This window comes from Apodemus sylvaticus, chromosome 23 (genome assembly GCF_947179515.1).
Source record: "Apodemus sylvaticus chromosome 23, mApoSyl1.1, whole genome shotgun sequence".
In the NCBI taxonomy this organism is placed as follows: Eukaryota; Metazoa; Chordata; class Mammalia; order Rodentia; family Muridae; genus Apodemus; species Apodemus sylvaticus.
In genome coordinates, this window is record NC_067494.1 from 15,292,901 (window position 1) to 15,308,120 (window position 15,220).

A 15,220-nucleotide genomic window follows, 5' to 3' on the forward strand; every position below is an offset into this window, starting at 1 on the left:
GAGAAGCATTAAAGATGGAGAGCTGAACCAGAAGCCATGTTTTGTCTCTCTCCACGTGTTTTCTCTTGCCACCCGTTCCCATACCCATCTCTCCTTCCAGGGAACTCGCCGTTAGAACGTGGGAGCTGGACTCTATACCAAACCAGGCAACCAACCAAATAAACAAAGGGCAGTTTTCTTTTAAAAATTTTCATTGCATTTTAATTTATTTTGTGTTTATGTGTATGTTTGTTGGTGCATTAGTGCCATAATGTGTGTGTGTGTGTGTGTGTGTGTGTGTGTGTGTGTGTGTGTGTTTAGATTGGAGTTGGTTCTCTCTTACCATGTAGATACCAGGAACTGAACTCTGTTTATTAGTTTTGGTGGCAGGTGACTTTACCCCCTGAGAATTCTCACCTGCTCAAGTAATTTCATTTTCAAAGGACAAATGTATTTGAATATATATTCATAGAAGTATAGTCACGTATAGTCACCAAATCAACTTAGTGGTTTGTTTACTTAATAGACTATCTGTCTATATGTAGTGATTCAGGTTGGTCTTGAGCTTGGTGTTCCTTCTGCCTCAGCCTCTTGAGGGTTGGCATTGTAAGTCTGCATGCAGCATTGATACTGACCACTCTATGTCTGTCTTAAGGGCTGTCCTGAACCATAGCTACTAATGTACAACTTTCAATGCTTTTTAGTAGCATTGTTCATTGCACATACCCTTGCCAAACCGTGTTCTTTAGACGTGCTCTCATCAATAAGCTGGCCTCAGATTTGTTATATAGCCAAAGATGACCTTGCCTTAAAGTTCCTACTGTTGATATTATAGTCATGCATCATCATGTATGTGTGTTTAACACCATATGAAAAAATACCTATTAAAAAAAAAAAGACACACTTTGCCAGGAGGAAATAGCCTTCACTTTGGTGCACATACCTTGAACAATACCTTGTTTATTCCACCTTTCTCCTTTTAAATTTGTTTTATTTTAATTATTTATCTAGTCAGTGTTTGCATATTTTGTGTGTGAGCCCAGGTATGTGGGTCAGTATGCATGTGTGTCTGTATGTGTGGGAGTGTGGGGTCAGAAGCGTTAGGCATGTTACTCAATTGCTCTCTATCGTGAAAGAGTCTCACTGAACATAGAACCCACTGATTTGCCTAGACTGGCTGGCCAGCCAGCACCAGGGAGTCTCCTACCTCCACGAGCCCAGCGCTGGGCCTACAGACACCTGCAGCAGTACTAGAATCCTTACATGGATTCTGAGGGGTGGAATTTGAGTCTTTATGCTAGTACTTTGTACTTGGTAAATCATGCACTTTAGCAGCTAAGCTATCTCCCCAGGCCAACTTTCTTCCATTTTGTCTACTTTATAAAAACCTATTCCTCTCTCATGGAACTGTAAATCCTAGGCAGAGGTGCTCAGGATACACCTTTTTCCTAATCTGTCAACTTTACTCTTTTCCTGTCTTTCTGGAAAGGCTGGGGACTGAAGTCTGGTATCTACTGTCACTTTTTCTGATTTGCATAATTAGTGCAGTATAGATTGCATAATTAGGAATGCTGGAGTTTGAGCTTAAAGTTGATTTTAGAGTAAGTCTCTCTCTACAAATACTTCAAAGAAATTCAAGTCTAAGGAAAGAATTTGGCCAAGTCTACCAGGAGCCTTCCATAGCCATCCTATAACTGCCATCCGGGGAGGCTTTTCTCCATTCAAAAAAAAGGGGGATTATTTTTCTTTGATTCAGGTAGCTTCTATTCTATTTTCTCAATCCTGTATTTGAATACGTTGATCTCTATTATAGCACTCTGTCTGGTCTAGTGTCTTATGCAAGGCTGCCCATGAACTAAGTATTGGGACTCTGGGAACATCTATAATTAAATCACAGTCTCACTGCAGTCTTAAGGGGGTGGGAGAGAAAGAGAGAGAGAGAGAGAGAGAGAGAGAGAGAGAGAGAGAGAGAGAGAGAGAGAGAGAGAGAGAAAGTTATATGCAACTTCTGTGAAATCCAACCTCCACACTCCCACCCCACCCCCTTTGCTCTGCCAAAGTTCTGTCAAGTCTTGTGATTCCAGGATACTTACCAAGCAGAGTCTTCCAGCAGCAAAAGAACCTATGCAGAACAGGATGCCAAGGATATCCTGTTGCCCAGACTGCTAACAAACACAGCATTGGAAGTATAATTTAGTGGCATGTGCTCAATCATAGCAAAACAAAAATAAATACCACCAACAAATACAAAAAGGCAAACAAGAGGTACTCAAGCGTCCAGATCCCAGTGCTAACAGGTAAAATTCCCTAGATACTGACCACTAGTCAGTTTCCTTCTGACAGTTTCCAGTGTTGACAATGTATAGCTATAGACCTGCGATGCTCTCAGTGTTTGCCAGAGGGTGTCTTTCCGCAACGGGGAGCAATCAGGAGCTGAGACATATAATGGGTCAGAGTCCTAAGGAATAGGAGACTAAATGCTTGGCTCTACAAAGGTCTTCTATAATGACATACCTCATTCCTGATCACCACCACAGAGGTCCAGGGACCATCAGTGGAGACTAGGAACTGGAAAAAAATGTAAGCACTAATGGATGGAGAGAGAGCTGCAAAATGGTGTGTTCTGGACATAACTTGGATATTTTTACTGATGAATATGGTTGTTTGCACAAAATCAAACTAGCCAAAATCCCAGCACAGATGATCTCCAGGTGTTCTGCAGATCTACAAAGATGCACTCTCTTGTAGCAATGCTTTATAGATAAATTGATGGTTTAATAATTCCTAATGATGATTCTATAGAATTCCTTAATTTATACAAGTAAAATCTGAGCCCTCTATAATATAGGCTGCAATTAGGGATCTCTAAAACTTCATGTGTCATGAGTAGAAAGCAGAAGTAAAACAGATCTATGATCAGAAAAATAGGCTTTCAGAACTGTTTGTGGAACCATTATCTGATAACTAAAGGTCAAAAAAGGGAATGAGCAGTTTATTGTAGGTGCAAAGATAGAAGATAAAATATTGACTGTATTCATCTATACAAACCCTCAAAACCAATGAGACACTAAGCAGATGATTTTCCTCTTGACAAAACCATGTTAACTTAAACAGAAGAATTATTGTTTGAAACTTTTAATGAATTTGCGAAACTAGCGAAAGATGACACATGTTTAATTAGATAACTAGTTTTAGTGGAAACAAATGTAAACATCTCTGTTGTAACTTCTTATTCAGTTTGTGATTTGAGTTTGTTTTGTTGTAACTCAGGAGACCCTCCAGGGTCTCAGCTCAGGTGCGCAACCCCACACACCACAGCTTGACAAAAGATTGCTGCAAAAGCATGAGGTTTATTGATTGATTGAAGATTGATCCATGTGCGTGGGGTTGCGCTTCGCAGGGAAAGCAACAACTACGAACAAAGAAAGTATACACTTTTTATACTTTACAGAGGGTTGTCCAGCAACAGGCTGGGCAATTGGTGGGATACAAGACAAAGGATCTCTTTAGGCATTGGCCAGTTCGTTCAAAGGGTGCTCTTGGCCAAGTCAATCAATTTCCCTCCTCCCACTCTTAACCTAGCCTTGAAAATCCTTGAAAGAGAGCCAGGCTGATAAGTTCCTTAAGGGGGGAAGAACTGGGTGGCCGGGAAAATTATGCTGGCATATTTCCTCCTCAGAACTTATCAAGGGGGGGGGGGGCGCTAGGGATATTTTCCTCAAGATCGGTTATGTTTGTTTTGGCTAGTCTCAACTAGGCCTGTTTACTCTGACCACCCAGCCTCATGTCTATTTTCCCAAACCCTTGTTTTATAGCTATCAATAAAACGTATTTTATTTCCCCCAATTTGAACTTGTGAACTTTTGAATAAAGATGCAAGAATAGCATATGATCATGTATCCAAAAAAAGTACAAGAGCTAGAAACTATGCCAATAAGAGAGCAGAACGGAGGCGAGCAGAGAGAGCAGGCAGGTCTTTTTCTTACCATGAGACTACTCTTTACTTAGGAGCTTTTTCTTTAAGGGCTTTTTTGCTAACAGAAATACAAAGGTAGGAGCCTTTTCTTTCTCTGAGCAATGAACTTGGATATTATTTTTCATCAAAACTGAGTGAGTTCTTTCTGTGCTGCTATTTGCTAAATGAAACCTCCTCATGGAGGGGCTATTGTTCGTGTGTGTGTGTGTGTGTGTGTGTGTGTGTAATTTTGCATGAATACTTGTGGAGGTGATGAGACAGGTGGTCAGGCCCAACATGTCTGTGTATGAATATCAATGTGTCTATGGATATTTGCTTATGTAAAAGTTTCTTTCTGTGAGCATGACTGTTTTTTCCTGGTTCACTAAAATCAATTGTTCCACGCCTCCCCCTTGCCTGGCCAGTGAGAGTCTGGGCTTTGGGCAAGAGTAAAAGGAACCTTAGCAATAAATCTTCTTTATTGAATTCTTTGTTGCTATATAGCCTATGTTAATTGCCAGAAATTATAAAGTAAATAATAAGAAAGATAGTTAAATTCTCCAGCACTTAATGAAGCACAGAACAGTAAGAAAGAGTTAAATTTCCTACACGGCCAGAGACCCTCAGTCTTTGGCCTATGTGTAATGCTGTGTCTCCCTTCAGCATCTGTCCTAAGGCCAGGCAGGCCCCAGGCAAGTGCCCTCTATGTGGTGCTGGCTTTAGAGTCATGATGAGTGCAGAAGGGGGTCACAGGATCTTCCTTGAGATTAAAGAGAGTTGTTGAAGCCAAGTGTTTTACAGGGTAGGGAGTCTCTTGCTAGATCACTTCACACAACTGTGAAATTAAGGCCTGGATTGTACTGGCGATGCCAACATGTTAGAGATGCCTGAGCCATGAGATATGTACCCAAGAGAGCTACAGAAAAGAGAGTACACCAGGAAACTTACCAAGAGAGACAGAGGGGGAGGGAGGCTACGGCACGCTGTAAAGCCATGAGGACAGAGCCTCTTGCATCAGACATGGCACTAAACGATTTGGAGATATTCCTGCTGGGTTTCAGTTTTGCTTTGTTCTAGTATTTCTTTATCATGCCCCCATTTCTCCTTCATAGTGGAGTGGTACTGTACATTCTATGTTGTTGGAAGTATGTAAATGGTCGTTTGGTGTTGATAGGGGTTTACAATTAATAAATTGCCTTGAGCTTCAGAAGGGACTGTGCTTTGAAGCAGTCTTGAGACTGTGAAAAACCACAGGGACTGTTGATGTTGGATTAAGTGCATTAAATGCTTAGGACATGGTGGGGGTCCCTGCAAGCTCTGCTGCTGCCAGGAATATGACCGGGGTGAGGTAAGAAGGGAACTCAGGTTTTCCAGTCTGATCTGCCCGGAGCAGAGCCTGCAGAGGTAAGTGGTGTATGGTCCTATGACCTTCATTGTCTGGCTTTGGGCTTGTTCTTTGGTTCCAAGGAGCCCTGCAGGATTCCAAGAGTGTTCTGCTTCCTTGTGGAGGCCTCTGGGGCCCCAGGAATAACCAGCTTGGAGCCGTGCCCCACTAATCCCTTCCCAGTTTGGTCTGTATGGAGGAGTTGGCAAAGGGGAATTGCACAGGTTCCCCTGGCATCCATTGTCTGGCTCTGGGCTTGCCATCAGTTTGGTGGAGTCCGGTGGGGCTCTAAGAGCATCCTGCATCTCTGGGGAGGCCTGCAGGGATCCCAAGAACTACCAGCTCGAAACATTGCCCCACCAATCTCTTGCCAGCGATGTCTGCCGGAGGCACAGCCAGCAGAGTTGGATTGTCTGACCTGTGTTGTCTAGTCTATGATTCCACTTGCCTTCCTGAGGAGTCCAGCTATCAACAGGACCATCCAGCCAACACCAGGGAAAGCCAGATGCCTAAAGGACATCTTAAGAACACAACAAGAACCAGGACAATATGGCACCACCAGAGCCCAGCTATCCTGGTACAGTAAGCCCTGGATATCATATCAAAACTGGGTACAGAGAGCTGTGGTACAGGATCAGCTCTGGGTGCTGTCAATACAATTACTTTTGAATAAATAACTTATATTATGTACATTTTAACTCTATCTGTATATTTGGTCAAAGCTACACTTTCATTACGGGATAAGCTGAGGCAGGAGGTCTGCCACAACAGTTTAAGCTCAAGGACAGCTTCTGTGGAAAATTGAGGCATCCTGGAAATCTGTGCTGTTGACTTTGGACCAGACTGGTGGGAGCCCAGGAGACTGATGGCCTCAGTCCATCAGGGCATCAGAGCCCCACGCCCCAGGGCATCAGAGTGCACTAGGCCTTTGCCATCAGGGGCTTCCTCTTGCTCTGTTCCTTTTACTTTCTCAGTCTTACATGATAGCACTGTGGAGATCAAGCTGGGCATGATTTTAAATTAGTCATCACTGGGCAAAACAGGGCGTGTCCTGAGTGACTCCATTTTACAGTCAGCAGTTGGCTTCCTTCTGAGTGCCGTGCATACATTGGAGGGCATGACACCTCACTACACACAGACACTGTCAGCTCAAGACCATCCATGATGCAGAGGTTGATAATTAACTTAATCTCTAAAGTAAAAACATGTCATCTACACACTTCATCAAAATAGGTCGGAAGCAGTGAATTATGACACATTGTGTCATAACATCAAAAGATTAGACACTTCTGATGAACAAATATTTTAAAACCACATTTTAAATCAATCGTAGCACTGATAAGACTCCATTGTTAAAGTCTAGAGTCAGAAGAAATTATAAGCAATTATCTCATCAAATCATTAATGTAATTAAAAACCTTTTAAAAAATCAAAGCCATACCAATTTATATTGTTATAAACTTTGTGAGTGTTATAAACTTTGTGACATACCAAAACTTTTGCTTTTTTACAATCTCTTAGCAATCATGTTGGGTGAAATTAATTTTTTGTATAAATCCTTCTTCCAGTAAGGTTATTCTCTCTGTCAGAAAAGCATCTCTTTGCCTACATATACCCACTAGCACCTCTTCATTGTCTTCTTCCTTCCTTGTTAAATTCATGATGTAAATGAGGCTTCTTGTTTTCCAGGTCGATATAAAATCCTGAACACAGCATGCGTTTTGATGTACAACAGTATTTCAAAGTGTTACATTTCTATTGGTTAATATGCTTTTTCCAACCTATCTTCAATAACCAGGTGGCATTGCTTGGATAATGGTGATATTCCTGTCTTCTTCACAAATTGAAAATAATCCAGTGTGTAAGATTTGCTTGTATTCATGAACTCAAAAAATTGAACTAAATTTGTATATCCTCTTGTTAACTTATTAGCCAATTTATGCTTACCATCTGAGGGAGGGATATTGTCATGTAAAGATACCACATAGCATCTATCTGAAGGCGTAGAACAGATACATCAGATCAAAGACACAGGCAACCCTGGGTCAGGCTGCAAAACAAAACTAGAGCTGTTGTATATGTTTAACAGGCGTTTGTAGAAATATGTGTACCTACAACACGTAACTGACTGAGTAGCTGCTCAGAGATGTGAGAGGCTGGAATGACACATTCTCGAGACATCCTTTCTTGAACCATCTTTAGTCTCTTTAGGGGATGTTTATTCCCTAACTCGGAATGTGTGACCTGACGTTCCTGTGACTATTAGACATGTCCTTAGACTTTATGAACAGACCCTGTAGGTTTCCCTGTCCCCAAAGCTAAGAATTTTATCAGTTAGCATCTGAGGCCCAGAGTCAAGATTTCCCAGCCTTGCTATATAACCCATTTGCCTGGTATACTTAGCCATGTATTTGAAAAATTTTTGATTTATGACTTTCCTTGTTTCTTTACTATAAAAAGTTCATGAAAGTGCTACCACGTAGAAATATGGGTGAGCTAAGGAAGCTTCATCCAGCAGCTCATGGAGACAGATGCAGAGACCCGGAGTCAAAGGTCATCTGGAGCTCAGCGAGCCTAATGGAAGAAGTGGGGGTAGAATTGTGCAATGTGGAGGGGTCAAGAACACCAGAGGAAGACCTACAGAGTCCATGGGGCTCACAGAGAGGGAAACACCAGTCACAGAGCACCCAGGAGCTGGACCTAGGCCCCCTACATACAATGTAGCAGCTTGGTCTTTATGTGAGTCCCCTGATGATTTGAACAGAAGCTGTTTCTGACCCTTTTGCCTGCCACTGGATCCCCTTCCCCAAACTGTCTACTTGGTTAGGCCTCAGTGTGAGGTGATGTGTCTAGGCCTACTGCAACTGCATGTTCCTGTGGGGTGGTATGCAGGGGGGCGCCTTCCCAGGGTGGGGTTAATGAGGGAAGAAGTTTGCAAGGGTGGGTCTGGGAGGTGACAATGGACAGATGGGGCCATGATATGGATGTAAAGAGAGTAAATTATATGCATGCATGCATACATACATACATGCATACATACATACATACATACATACATGCATGCATGCATACATACATACATGCATACATGCATACATACATGCATACATACATACATGCATAATACATACATACACACATGCATGCATGCATACATACATACATAATGCATGCATGCATGCATACATACATACATACATACGTACGTACATAAATGGTTAAGCTAAATCTGTAGACACTCTGGTAGCCTGGCCAGGTTCTTTCATATTTGTCTTAAGAATAAAAGGATCTCTTACCCATTTGAGGGAAGGTTGGTCCTTTTAACACGTGGAAGCAACTCTCAGCTCTATAAAAGGAAATGTGAAAACCGGCCACTAAGATAAGTTTTTGTTTATTTATTTATTTTATTTATTTATATTCATTTTTATCAGATCACACCCTTGGTAGGGACAAAGTGGAAGATGGGTCACAGAGCTCATGCAGAGGGACCTTGAAGAGAGGCCCAGGGAAGTCAGAAAGTGAAAGCCTCTTATGGTTACTTGGGTTAAAGAAGAAAGCTCCTTTAATATTGGCAGGAAGTGTTTGATGGGGGCAGGGGAGGACAGCTTCTGATTGTTCCCTAAGTTCCTGTACAATGTTCTGCATTAAGGGTGAGGGAAACCCCACACCTAGGCAGGGGAAGGAGTGAGTGAGAGGACCCTGCAGGCTGAGGCTGAGGGGAGGGAGGAAAGCAATGGAGGTCAGAGCGAGGGAGACTGGAGAGAAGTGTCAGTCAGAGGGGGGCTGGTGGCAATGGTGACAGGGTTTGAGCGGGATTTAGTGGGAGGTCACAGGGCAGGTCTCTTACACCTGAGGATCCTGTCACACAGCTATGAAGGCTTAGTTATCAGGATCTCAGAATCCCTGCTTGAATCATCACAGAGAGGTGTCACTGAGCATACAGCTGGTGTGCCATCAGCAAGAAAGTGCTCTCAGTGTGAGGATGGGTCCAAAAGAAAAATTGTGTTACAAAGGAAGTGTTTTCTGTAGGATATCTTCAACATCATTCTAGCCAGGTTTTGAGACTACATCCTTTGGTGAGGTAGAAGGCACTATGGCCAACAGACAGAGTTGGTCTTAACCGAGATCCAAGTCTGAGCCTGAAAGTGCCCACCCAGGCTCTCCACCGCTGCTCAGAAGCCATGTCTCCTTTCTGGACATCCTAAGAGAAGAACCCTTCTGGACCACCGCACAGAACCTCACCTTAACTGCAGAGACCAACTGAGCAGATGACTGACATCAAACATGTGCTCTGGACACTTGCAACCTGAAAGAGACTACAAGTCAGCTCTGAGGGTGTGCGGGTGAGGCTTATGTCCATTGCACACAAGATGGACTTGTTAGAGTGGAGGGAACTCCAACTGAGGAAATGCTTTTATAATACTGAGTTGTAGGCAATCCTATAAGGCATCAACTGATTTAATAATTGATGTGGAAGGGCTTAGCACACTGTTGTTCAGGCCCCCCTGGAATGGTAGTCCTTGTTTCTATAAGGAACCAGACTGAGAGAGCAAAGGGGAGCAAGCAGGTAAGCAGCACCCCCTCCTTCCTACCTTGGCCTGTTTCAGTTTCTGCTTGAGATCCTGTTCTGACTTCCTGCAGTGATAGACTGTGCTGTGGAATTCCAAGCCAAATAAAACTTTGCCTTCCCAACTTGCTTTGGTCACGGTGTTTCCTCCCAGCAATAATGACCTCAACTAGGTAAATGATTGTTGGGTATTGATGCCAAAGAGCTGAGGATGCATCGTGGACAGGATTGTGGAAGAATTTTGAAACTTTGAGACAGAAAAATCACTGAGTGTTGAGAGCACAGTGAGCATCTGTTCTGTAATAGCTTGGAAGAGAAGCCTTCTGGGGACAGATCAGATGATGGAGGCCTGGCTTGTGAGGGAAGCAAAGACTCTCCTAAGTCATCTGAACAAACAATCTGTGGTATCTGGGCAGTTAGAGCTGAAGAGTGTGCTACGTTTAACAAGAGACCAGAGAAGTATAGCAAACCTTTGCTGTGATGGCACAGTCAGTGCTGTCACCTGGGGCTGAAGCATCAGTTGTGATTAAGAAGAGACCAACATCATTGAGGGGAAGTTTTCTAGGAAGGATCTCCCGAGAGTCAGGAAGCTGTGCTCTGGACATGGCCTAGGTGTTACCTTGTGCTGACAGCTGACCCGGGTACTGTGTAAGGTGTCAGGTGGTGTAGCGGGAGGAATGGAGGGTCACACAGAGCAGCTGAGGCTCAGCACTGTGGAAAGACAGGAGAGGCCACCGGTGCAGACGCAGCCTGTGGAGCAGTCCCAGTGCCAAGGTTGTAGGAGTCAAGGAGAGAAGCTGAGGTGCCATGACAGAGCCCAGGAGAGGCTGTGGGTGAGCGTGCAGCCCAGCTGCAGCAAGAGTCACCAGCGTCTGGAGATGCCAGTGCCATGGGATGACCAGGGATGACTGCCTCTGCAGTGGACAGGAGCCAGCTGGAGCCCCGATGACAAGCTGTGTGTTCTGTGAGGCAGAGCTGGAGACGTGGCCGACACATTTGGAGGATCTAGAAGACTGTGATGAATCCCAGACACTGGATACTGATGTATTTATGGCTGGAGATGGGTTTAGCTCTGTTCGTATTACAATGGTGCACTGGTTCTTCTCTCCTGAAATAAAAAGATATTTAACTTAATTTTAATAATTAAGGAAGTACACAGAGACTTTAATTTTGAAAAGATAATTTTCATTTCAAAAAAGACTAGGTTTTTATAGAGACTGAACTTTTAAAGTGTATGAATTGGTAGACTATCAAAGTTTTGTTTAATATCATTTGTGTTTTGTTTTGTGATATTATATGAATGTGCCATGTTTGGGATAGATAAAGATCCTGATTAAAAAGTGTTTTGTCAAAATAAATAAATGTGTTGTACTTGTGTGTCAAAGTGACTAGGTTTCAGTTGTGCTGGCAGTTTTTGTCAAGGTGACAGAAGCTAGAGTTTAATCCCTAATTTTCTTTGTGGCCTGGTGCTTCATTATAGCATCAGGAACCCTACTCACGGGAAAAGGGACTCAGTGTAAAGCAGAGAACAAACCCCTGATCACCCAGAGTCCTTGCATCAGGGTGTCTGTCTGAGATCAAAGTGGCAGAGCCTAATGTCAGTCAGGAACTCTTTCCCTCCTATGCTGAAGAATAACAAGAACTGTGAAGTAGGGATGTGAGAGAGAGGGTGAGGAGTTTCTCACAGTGTGTTCGGGTTTCTGGGAATGAGTTCCTCTCTCTTCACCATTAGAGGACACATATTAAGAAGAAATTGCCCCATATGTCTTGCACAGAAGTCTGAGAGTCAGTCCTTAGCTTATATCCTGATGCACCTCGACCCTTGACAAATTGAGGTGGTCCAGACTCCATCATGGAGGCCACTGGATCTCCCTGCATTGTCTTCTGAGACAGAAGTCTTCAGCTGCCCAAGGACTGCTCCAACAACCCCCACAGGGAACAAAGGAAAGAGAGGAAGGCAGGAGGAGATTTTCCCAACCAGGCCACCAAAGGTTTGTTGCAGGAGGAAGAGTCCAAAGCATGGGTGAATGCATTTTCTGGATCAAACATAGATATCACCCCATCCAAGAGGTAGGAAACCCATCACAGGAGGGGAAAGAAAGGCTGGAGGGGAAGATGGGGTGGAAAGATGGGAAACACTGTTCTCCAGTTATGAACTCACTGTTGAAGTTCTGAGTATTTGCTTCACCCCTGCACAGGGTCAGGTCTGTAACACACACACACACACACACACACACACACACACACACACACAAACATAGAGGTGAAGGCAGAGGCACAGTACCTTAAAGAGGACAGGTCTAGTGGTACTGGAAAGGTTAATAAAAGAGTTGATATTGTCTATTTATATTTCTTTAATACATGAATATGTCATAATGAAACCAATTATTTTGGTGCCTCTCTTTTCAAAGGGCTGGATGACATAGGTCACCCACACATGAAAAGCATGCGTCAGTCTGTGTAAATATTAATGGTCATCCCTGCACTTGCCGCAGAATTCTGATGAAGGCAGTTATTTGAGCATATTGTCTTATCTGGAATTACCCAGAAGGGGTCCTATTCTATGACCTCTGTGAGACTCAGACCATGCACCACAGGCCTGTGTCCTGATGCCATCAAATGACTTTGAGGTTGAGACTGGCTGTAAAGCGTCAACATAAAGTCTGACAGTGTCTGCAGTAGTCACTGTAATGTGTAGAGTTTCTGCTACACTCTGTATTATCTGATGCCCAGTGGAGGGCCCTTCCCTTCAGAGCTTTGAGGGCCTGAAAGGCTTTGACACTGATACAGTTCGCTATTTGAAATGACTCTGTGAGGGCTGAATTACGTTCCTAGTTTCTGACCCACGGAAGCCTATACAAACCCTGGAAGTAGGAAGGCAGGCTCTCCACCCTTGCTAGCAGGTCCCTGTAGTCACTGGCATGGGAACTCAGAGAGTTTTCAGTGTATTGTCTTGGAATTCTTGCATAGACTGAAAACTAGCTGAGACACCCAGCCTCATAAACTGGAGAATTACGGGATTCTTGGACTTTCAATACATGGGCACCAATATTGCGTTAGCTACACCATGGCCTTTAAGTCATTTTAGTAAGCCTACTATATGTATACACATACACACACACACACACACACACATATATATATATACACATTTATATGTATGTTCATATATATACATATATGTGCATGTATATAGTTATATGTAGTGTATACATATATGTATATGTGTATATATGTATATGTATAGTGCATATGTGTTAGTTATTCATGGTTGTTAACTTAATTATGCTTGGAATTAATTAGGACCGAAAAATGGAACACCTGAAAGAGATTTTGGATTAATTTAAAGTGGAAAAAACTAATTCTAATCAAGATATTTAATGTTGGAAAACACACCTTTAATCCCGATCTTTTGATATGGGAAAACCCACGTTTAATATAGGCTCCACCTTCTAAAGTTTATGTAAGTGCATGGAAGAAGTATGCTTTTGCTATTTCCCTGATTGCTCTGGCCTTGCTACCAAGCCCATTCGTCCATTGTCACTAGAGCCTAGCACTTCAGGACTCTGATACTGAAGATGTCCTGAGACATCCAGTCTTGTGCACTGAGCGACTTTGGAATTCTTGGTCTTTCCACACATAGGCAGCCATGATAGGATTAGCTGGGCCCCAGCCTGCATGTGTTTCTAGTAAATCACCTTTCTATATACAGAGATTCACTCTATATGTCCTGTTAAACTAGAGCACCCTGCCTAACACACCTGCCATGTGTTTAAGACCACGTAGATTTCACAAGTTAACCTTCTCCTGATGAGTTCAGGTGAGGCTCCTTAGCAGGTATTTTGGAGGACTCAGGAGACCACTCATGCCTCCATCAATTTTCCTTCCTTAATAATGCTCTCTGCTCCAATGGGTAAGTGCTTTGTGGTTTTCCTGGCAAGCACCATGATTCATCCTGCTTGTTACAAAATGCTTGTCCTCCATGTCTATGAAGGTATCTGTCAGATGAATTCAGGTCATCTGACAGAGGGAGTCTTGACACAGGGACCAGCATGAAGGAGCCCCAAGTCTTGATTAGCAACTGTGTCTCAATTTAGTGCCCAGGTCCCTGAGTCCTGATTAGTCACTGTGTCTCAATTTAGTGCCCAGGTGCCCGTGTCTGCCTCTCTACAGCATGCTGCTGGGCAGCTGCAGTTTTGAGATGGTGCCCCACCCTTCCCCTTCCAGCTCACAAATAGAAAAGGTGACAGGAAAGTCTCTGTTGTAGGAAGAACTGAGTCTAGAGGGAGCAGTTTCATTTTCTCTCTGGAGCACCCTGGCCTCTTTTGCAGTTAGTGGGTAAGGAAGACAGTTCAACCAGTACTGTAGTCAGCAAGTGTGATCCACCAGATGAAGAGAATGAAAGGCAAAGTTTCATAACCCCTCAACAAATGCAGAAACAGAAAAGTGGTCACAACTCAACACACTTTCCGATGAAATCTGTCAATAAACCAGGAATGGAAAGAATATCTGTACACACATGCATCTGTACACACACACACACACACACACACACACACACACACACACACACACAGAGAGAGAGAGAGAGAGAGAGAGAGAGAGAGAGAGACTTACAATTCAAAAGACCTAATAGCACAGTTAAGAGTGAGAAGTTGACACCAGGCAGGTGCGCACTGTCACAACTTGTAATCCACATGGCAGTGAAGTCCTAGCTCACTGAGGGGAAAAAAAACAAAGAAGGAAAGAAAGACAGGAAGAATGAAAGTAAAACAAAGAAAAACGGAGGAAAGAAAAGAAGAGCAAAGCACTAATGAGCACCCGACCGGACGTGAGGAGGGTAAGGAGTCTACTTATGTCTGACGTGAACACAACGTACAAAACCTGACAATCTCACAAATGAGGCGAAGAGTAATAAACGGAATATAACGTTGTAGGAGAAAGCAATTGGCAAAAAAAAAAACATCAGTCTTCTTCGCATATACTCACACCTGTGGTGTGAAAATCAAATTCAGAGAACTGCTTCACTGTTGGCAGCAGCAAACATCTCAGCCAGGAACCGAGATCTGAGATGGAGAACTGCAGAAAGATGAAAGAAACTGAAAAGGACACAAATAATCGGGAAAACACATGTCACCACTCTTTATAATAGGTATAATGTTCAAAATAATGTATGGACTCTATGTGATCTCTCTTAAAGTCTGCATTGAAAAAATAAATAAATCCACCTTCTCACAGAAATATGAATGGCTGTATATAGCAAAATATTTCCTAATTTCTATATTTATTTATTTTATTGTATGTATGTAAATGTTTTGCTTATATGTGTGTCTAT

General features: G+C 43.0%; 2 protein-coding genes across 3 annotated transcripts in view; both read left to right on the forward strand.

Annotated features, from left to right (window-relative positions):
* Positions 1 to 15,220, forward strand: part of LOC127673838 (histocompatibility antigen 60b-like) — a 344,893-nt gene that overhangs the window by 135,930 nt on the left and 193,743 nt on the right. The window lies entirely within an intron of this gene.
* The window catches only part of LOC127673835 (sperm motility kinase Z-like), a 91,022-nt gene that overhangs the window by 50,357 nt on the left and 25,445 nt on the right, over positions 1 to 15,220 (forward strand). The window lies entirely within an intron of this gene.